This window comes from Helianthus annuus, chromosome 3 (assembly GCF_002127325.2).
Source record: "Helianthus annuus cultivar XRQ/B chromosome 3, HanXRQr2.0-SUNRISE, whole genome shotgun sequence".
Classification (NCBI taxonomy): Eukaryota; Viridiplantae; Streptophyta; class Magnoliopsida; order Asterales; family Asteraceae; genus Helianthus; species Helianthus annuus.
The window spans coordinates 82,200,335-82,208,858 of NC_035435.2; the positions used below are offsets into that span (position 1 = coordinate 82,200,335).

General features: G+C 38.9%; 2 long non-coding RNA genes across 3 annotated transcripts; both read right to left on the minus strand.

Annotated features, from left to right (window-relative positions):
• Positions 1-1,643: 1,643 nt before the first annotated feature.
• LOC110927841 lies at positions 1,644-2,684 on the minus strand. 2 transcript variants are annotated; one of them, XR_002585947.2, is made up of 4 exons: positions 2,546-2,684; positions 2,353-2,467; positions 2,037-2,268; positions 1,644-1,917 (listed from the first exon to the last, which is right to left on the minus strand). It is a non-coding gene; the product is annotated as an uncharacterized LOC110927841 (long non-coding RNA). The 2 variants fall into 2 exon arrangements; XR_002585946.2 differs by having other exon boundaries at positions 2,353-2,470.
• A 185-nt stretch (positions 2,685-2,869) lies between these two features.
• Positions 2,870-4,663, minus strand: LOC110927842. The gene is made up of 3 exons (XR_002585948.2): positions 4,560-4,663; positions 3,590-3,677; positions 2,870-2,917 (listed from the first exon to the last, which is right to left on the minus strand). It is a non-coding gene; the product is annotated as an uncharacterized LOC110927842 (long non-coding RNA).
• Positions 4,664-8,524: the final 3,861 nt, after the last annotated feature.

Below are 8,524 nucleotides of genomic sequence, written 5' to 3' on the forward strand. Positions count from 1 at the left end.
TAATAGAGTTCGAAATAGTTACGATAACCAGCACGTACACAGAGGAAAACGAAGCATGTTAATTATCGACATGGATCTATCGATACCAATGACTGCGGGTTGTTTGCCCGAGGCAGTTCGCAATACATGATTACCACCGTAATCCATGCAAGTAATTGTCCTTAACAACCCCCGTGTGAACGGGTGCTGAGTCCAAACTATAGTACTATCGTCGTTAAGGCAGGTAGACAGCCACTACGCCAAAATAGGGATACAGCCACACGAAAAAAAGTGTGACTATATGTCTTTCGCGACACATAATTTTTTCAGGTCAATTATGACCAAAGCTCGAGTCATCGTAGGTATCATACGGCCACACACACTTTTAGTGGCCATAGAACTTAAAAGTGTGGCTAAATGGTACCAATTTTTTGTTAAATCCAGCATTTCCTCTATTACGTGTGGCTAAAGGATAGCAACGACCACATGTATTTACTTTAAGCGTGACCATTACTACTATATAGTCACATAAATTACCAAATAAAATCGTTTTAGCCACATCAATTAGAAAAAAGTGTGGCAAAATGGGTTGTTGTAATTAAGCATTTTGCCATAAAGTGTGGCTAAAGGGTAGCAACGGCCACATGAATTTACTATAAGTGTGGCCGGTTCTATTATAAAGTTACATAAATTTGTTGTAAGTGTGGCTATTGTCTAATCTTTGGTCACACATATTTGTTTTTCCTATGACGTATGGTATAATTTTGTCATGCAAACAAAAAACAAAGTGACTGAGGTGTGGCTAATGGTTATTTATAGCCACACGAAAATTTATATCTTTAAATGTGGCTATTATCTAATATTTGGTCACACATAACTTCTTTTCGCATGACGTTTGGTATCATTCTGTCACACAAACAAGAAATAAAGTGACTATGGTGTGGCTAATGGTGATTTATAGCCACACAAATTTTGTGTTTTTAAATGTGGCTATTATTAACCTTTAGTCACACGTAACTTCTTTTCCTATGACATTTGATATCATTCTGTCTCACAACAAGAAACAAAGTGACTATGGTGTGGCTGATGGTTATTTATAGCCACACAAAATCTTGTATTTTTAAATGTGGCTATTATTTAAACTTTAGTCACACCTAACTTCTTTTCCCGTGACATTTGGTATCATTCTGTCACACAACAAAAAACAAAGTGACTATGGTGTGGCTAATGGTTATTTATAGCCACACAAAATTGTGTTTTTAAATGTGGCTGTTGTTTAACCTTTAGTCACACATAACTTCTTTTCCCATGACATTTGGTATCATTTTATCACACAAGAAACAAAATGATTACGGTATGGCTAATTGTTATTTATGGCCATACAAAATTTTGTAATTTTAAGTGTGACTGTTGTCTAACCTTTAGTCACACGTCTTTATTGTGATTTTATATGGCCAGTTTTGTTTAATTACCCATTTTATTTCAATTTCTTTGAAATTCAAAAACAAATGTAAACATGAGAGAAACTAAAAGACAAATGATATAAACAATAATAACCCAAAAAGCATACGTAAGTTTTCGGTTTAAATACTAATTAAAAACATAAACTAATCATCAAAACCGATCCACAAAAGTTACAAAGAGAAACCACTATACATAAACTAAAAACTATTTCTAGGTTGTTTTCATCAAGTCCATACACTCACTGCATTTAAATGCTGCAAATTTGTAACTGGCCACCTTGTTGTCACGGTGAGGAGTAAACTTGCAACCAACGGCTAATTCTCATGCCCCTTGCTGTTGTCATGGTGGGGAGTAAACTTGTAACCAACAGCTAACTCTCATGCCGTATCTTTTTGTCTCACGTGACTCAAAATCTTTAGGAAGAAAAATCCTTGAAACCTCTTCACATTGGCCAAAGAGTTTCCCAAGAGTATTCTTAATTTGAAACATGTAAATAATAAAACTTTAAACATGTGAAATTAAATAATATAAAAATGTAATATGCAGACTAGTGGTTAAAAAATACATCAGCAATGCTTTCATCATAACCATACCCACTTATAAACGCAGTTAGTGCTGAAGTCTGCGCACTCTTTTGGAAAGATCTCTCATTGCTCCAGAAACAAATATGAATTCTCAGTCAAATGTCGGTTAGAATCTAACTGGGTGTTAAAACACTTGATGGCAAAGAATCATACCTGGTACCGAGAGTGTATTTACTTTTTACTTAACTAAATCAAGTTTTAGTGGATGGTCAAGCAATGGTTCACCATTAACTTCAAGAGCCTGCAGATAGAAATTTAGAATCATATATGCAAAAAATGTCATAAATACTTGAAAAAGGAAACCAAGAAGGAAAACAAAACATACCTCTTGGGCAGCCTCACGAGTAACAAAGTCAACATGCACTTAGCCTGCAAATCGATCATCCCTTATTGCAAAACGAACCTCAACAACTTCAGCCGCGTCTTTGAAGAAATTAATTCTGCTGAGAAACAAGTAACAATCATACACAACGAATAATATTTGACATACTTATCAAGTATAGACAAAGTGCACATACACGTCACTTTCTTCAATAGTGAAGGTTAAGTTGCCCGTAAACGAAGTTTGGGGAGCAGCCGAGTTTGAGGCTGCCATATAACAATTATTAGCAATAATTTATTACTAACACAATAACACATTTAAAACAAAACAGCTTGAAAAAACCACTAACCACTTTCTTTGATGATGGAGCATCAGCCATCTCCACATTAGCATTCTGCATATACTTTATAATTAGTTAGAAACTAAATCCTAAAGTTAAGAATATAAAACATGTATAGATATATCAAAAAAATTGAAAGAAAATAGTACCTTTTTCTTTGCATTTTGCAGTACATCCTCCTCTTTAGGGGTGTGAATTTCCGACACGACCCAAAAGCACGACACGAACCTAAAACGAAATTTGCGGGTTTAGGTTTAGTCTAAATAGGTTCGAGTCAGTTTTAGGTTGAACCTGTGAACCCATTCAGCTAAACGGGTCAGGTTCGGGTCAACCCGGTTAGGTTAGTAGGTTAATCTGTTTAACCCGTTTATGTTATATTATATTTTTGTATAATATGTTTTATGTCATAAATTAATAATTGTGTGTTTATAAGCGGTAATTGTAACTTAATAAAAAGGTTAATTGTGATAAGATTTTATAACTCTAACGTAATTTCATTATAAATATTAGTGTGTTTTTGTAGTAAGTTTTAATATTAACATATTAATTTGCTAAAAAAATAATAAAATAATAAAATTCCGGTTGAACGGGCTGGGTCGTGTTCGGGTCAACCTGCAAATATTCGGCTCGTGTTCAGGTTCATATGTATGACAAGATTTTCGGGTTCGGGTCATGTTTTGGTTTGTCTAAAAATTTCGGGTCGGATTGAACCCGCCAACCTGCGAACACGACCGGTTTAGCACCCCTATTCTTCATCAGATTCACCTTCAAAACTGCTGCTAGCCTTCTTTTCAACTTGTAGTCAGAGACCAATCAATCAAAAAAAAAAAAAACAAGACACAATTTGGAGTTAATAATCTACCTATCTTCTTACAGTTTTAAAGCAATATATCCACCTACCTTTTTTGCAGCTTGTGGTTTTGCTGGCTCTTCATCAAAACTTTTTTCAGAATCACTATATTAACAGAGAGGCCCTAATTCAGCTTTCCTACAAGCAGCACATTCCAATATGGTTGCTAATGAAGTCTGGTTTAAACAAATAATTACAAGGAAATAGCAAAAAAAAAAAAAATTACATCCACGACGTTGTAGTCAAGTCTTTGGCATAATGCTAATAAATAGTCTGTACTATATTTAGATTCAGAAAGCGAACACCTTATGGTCTTACCCTGTAAAAAAACACCATACAATTGAGTATCAAATCCTAGGAATGTCTAATATACTGGTAGTTATCTTAATTATTAGTATTATTTATGACATTCGTATTAAGTTTGAGACCACCCGTAATGGCTTACTTGTGGGGCGTTTTCTTTGCCCAATATCGCCCAATAACGCCGCGTAACCACTACGCACGGGCGTGTTTGGTGTTTTTTTGGTTTAGACGTGTTTATAATCATGCTCTTGGGGCAAAATTTTGACCAATCACATTGAAGCTTCATTTTTTATGGCCAATAGCTTTTTCGGTTGGTTTTTTTATTTATATTTAACTTTCTACACCCTTTTTAACATAATGCCCACATCCCCACTACACCCATTTTAGAAAAACGCCCAATAATGCCCCTTGCTGACTGGGCTGCCACATGGCGCAAAACGCCCAAGGGTGGATCTTGCCCCCTACGCATGGTCTTAGTGTCAAAACTGTATTTAATAATTATAAAGATTAAACTGTAATTAAGTTAATCAAGGTTACTCAATGTTGCTAAAACGTTGCAACGTTTCAACCAACCAATATATACAGGGTATCGATGTATGAATAAATGTGTGATAATGGAATCAAGATTAAACGTTTATGTGCTAATCTGTGTTTTGTTCAATCAATTGTTATATGAATTTTCAATATAAAAAAAGGCCAAAGTTTAAATCTTTATACCTTAAAAAGTTTGTTATGTAGCTCTTCAATGACCTATTGAGCAACAACTTTCCTTCTGAATCCCACAAATACAAAACCCTTACTTTCATTGGTGTCCAAACTATAGTATTATCATCGTTAAGGCAGGTAGACAGCATTCCACGTGTAAACATAACAACAAGCATTCATTTAGTTACGTAATACATGTGGTAACGGTTAGCGTTTAAAATGTTGCGTAGTGTGTTCGATGTGATTTCGTATAAGTAACGTATGTAACACCCAAAAGTGTTGAAAGCAAAAAGGGATCGAGTATACTCACAACGGTTGATGGATTGAAGGGAGCGCTTGAGAGTAGGGTTAGCCTGAATAGTTCGATAGCATAACGATAAGCAACGTGTAAACGGAAAGCAAGTGTTGGAGGGTCGGACAGCTGGTCGATCAGACGGTAGTCCGATCGGACGGCTGACCGTTCAGTTAACAGTCCGTTCGGACAGCTGTCCGGTCGGTCGGTAGGCCGATCGGATGGCTGTTCGAGTGGATTGTTTCTTCCTTAGAGTAGGATGTGTTTGTGTATGATGGTTTGACCTTTTGAAGTTTTCGTTGTAGCATTTGAAAACATTGAAGTATCTTTACCTTTCAGGTCGGTCGATCGGACGGTCGTTCGATCGGCTGGCAACCCGATCGGCTAGGTACCTCAGCAAAACAAGTTCTCGGTAGGGTGTCACCTGATCGGACGACTGTTCGATTGGGTGGCACTCCTAGTGCGTCGAACATGATGAAAAATCGATTAAGTGTTGAAGTATAGTATCTCATGATCCGAAGAGTAATCCAATCGGACGGTACTCCGATCGAACAGCAGTTCGTTCAATACTCAACTTCAAAAGAATAAATTGATTAAGTGTGGAAACATGTGTTAGCCGATCGGCTGGCCAGTCGATCGGCTGACTGTCCGATCGGCTGGCTGTCCGTTCGGACAGCAGTCCGATCGGTCAGAACCCTGACCTGGTCGGCCTGTTCGTCTAACACTTGGTTATTCTGATTATTTATCGTTTTATCGAGGTATTTTGAGAACGAGTGAAACAACAGAAAACTCGTCTCTACTTGGTTCTCCTGATTGGACAGGAATCACCCAAACCCGGTCAGTGAACTGTTCTGGACGGTTGTTTAATGTTTAACCCGAAATCGGTGAACCTCGTGGATAGAATCCGGTTCTTGAACCGCACAACTACTAGAATGATTAGTAGGTCGGCACAAGCTCCGTCTCTATCGGTTTGAAGGCATTGAGTGTAAAAGAGTTGAAAGAAAGTTGGAAAACCATCCTTCAATCCTTTTCACCGTGAATATGTTTAGATCTATGAAAGATCTTTGTTTGTTTATGTGGAAATCGGCTAGATCCAAGTTATTCTTGATGGATTGAGGCTAAATTATGAAGTTCTTCAAGAACCCATGATGACATCATCCTAGAACACTTGAATCTTGATGATTTCACGGTTAAAAGTTAAGATTCGAAAGATAGAAAGGTGTAGGAGTGCGTGTAGATCAAGAAAGTACGAGATTTAGGACGAAATCTTATCGAAATCGAGAGAAATCTGAGAAAAAGTGAGCTGAGCGTGCTGGTCGGACAGAGGTTTCCAAAAGTAGAAAGTTTGACAATGACAGGGGTATTTATAGGATGCCAAAAGAGGTAAAGGCTGGCCGATCGGTCGGGCAGCATGATCGGACAGCCTGTCCGATCGGATAGCAGTCCGATCGGCTGGCTGTTCGATCGGCTGGTAGCCTGATCGATCAGTAGCCTGATTCGAGTGTTCGGTGCGACGATTTTTGACATTTTGATTTCGATTGCCAGTGATGTGAATGCGATAGAGTTTTCTTTTCAAATTACTTTTAATCCCAACTACTTATATCTTGTACTATCTCTTCTCCACTAATTATCATAACATATCTACATATAATCATCCTTGTTTTGTATTTGATTAGCAATTACGATTCGATTGCGGTTGAGTTCGGTTACGTCTCGATTGCGATTTGATTGATTACCACACATAACATAAATAAGCATGCACAAGTAACACATAAGGCACACACACACGTATAATAACACCAAAAAGCGATTCATATTGAGAAATAAAGCGATTCATATTGAGAAATATACTTCGATTACTGATTAATTGACTTTATCGCATTGTTACTTCCTACTATTCACAGTCATAAAGCGATTCATATTGAGAAATATACTTCGATTACTTCGATTTTAGCTAATTACTCCACATAATACAACTAACGTAAAAACATAAAGTAGGCGACTTCAGTCAAAGAAGCCAAGCAGGGATTGAGCAAGGAGTGACAGATCGCAATAAGCGATCTTTTCTTCCTTTGACTTCAATCTTGACTTTGACTTTGACTTTCGGAAACAGGAGGTGTTACAGCCTCCCCTTGTTTAGGGAATTTTGTCCCGAAATTAGGTCGAAGGATGTACAGCACCGTGAATCACGTTTGAGAATTTTCTCTCTCTAGACTTTCACTTAAACAGCTGTGGGTACTTCGCCTTCATGTCGCTTTCGAGTTCCCAAGTGAACTCCGCGCCTCGTTTGCCTTCCCACCGGACTTTCACAATAGGAATGCACGAGCGTCTGAGCTGCTTGGTTTGGCGATCCATGATTTCGACAGGCTTCTACACGAAGTATAGTTTTTCGTTTATTTGAAGGTCATCAAGAGGTACAATTAAATCATGCTCAGCCAGGCACTTTCGGAGGTTTGACACATGGAAAGTCGGGTGGACGTTACTAAGTTCCTCCGGTGTTCGAGTCTGTAGGCGACTTTTCCGATCCTTTCCAGAATCTTAAAAGGTCCAACATATCGAGGCGCTAGTTTCCCTTTCTTGCCGAATCTTACTACACCCTTCCAAGGTGATACCTTTAAGAGTACGTAGTCGCCAACGTCAAATTCCAGGGGCTTGCGTCTTCTATCGGCGTAACTTTTCTGTCTACTTCGAGCTTTCAACAACTTGTCTCGGATCTGGACGACTTTGTAAGTCGTTTCTTGTAGTAGCTCAGGACCGGTTAATTGCGAGTGACCGATCTCGTGCCACACAATAGGCGATCGACATCTTCTTCCATATAGAGCCTCAAATGGTGCCATTTGGATGCTGGTCTGATAACTGTTGTTGTACAAGAATTCAACTAACGGCATGTATTTATTCCAATTACCATCGAAGTCTATGACACACGCACGGAGCATGTCTTCAAGAGTACGGATCGTTCTTTCAGTCTGTCCGTCGGTTTGAGGATGGAATGCAGTACTTAAGTTAAGCGTTGTACCAAGAGCTGCTTGAAACGTTTCCCACAATCGCGAAGTAAACCGGGCATCACGGTCAGAGATGATGTCACGAGACGTACCATGATTACAAATAATCTCGTCAATGTAGATTCGGGCTAATCGTTCTACCTTGTAGTCTTCCTGTATTGGCAAAAAGTGGGCTGATTTGGTTAAACGATCAACGACAACCCAAATGCTGTCGTGACCTGATGACGTGTGCGGAAGTTTGGTTATGAAGTCCATAGCTATACTCTCCCACTTCCACATAGGGATTGGGGGTTGCTCGAGTAAGTCAGAGGGCCTTTGATGTTCAGCCTTGACCCTTGCACAAGTCAGGCACTTCCCAACGTAGAGAGCGATATCCCTTTTCATGCCCGGCCACCGGTACTTGTAGCAAAGGTCCTGGTACATTTTATCGGCACCGGGATGAATAGAATACCGGGATTTGTGGGCTTCGTCCATCAAAATCTTTCGCAATTCAGTCCGCTTAGGGATCCAAATTTGGTCCAGAAAATAGAAGATCCCATTCGATTTGCTTACAAGCTAAGCTCCATCGTGATAGATTCTCACCCTCTTCAAGGTGCGTTCATTAAAACAGGCGTGCTGGGCTTCGCGGATGAGAGTTTCGAGATCGTATCGGGCTTGGGTATCGCGGATGCTGAGCAAATAAC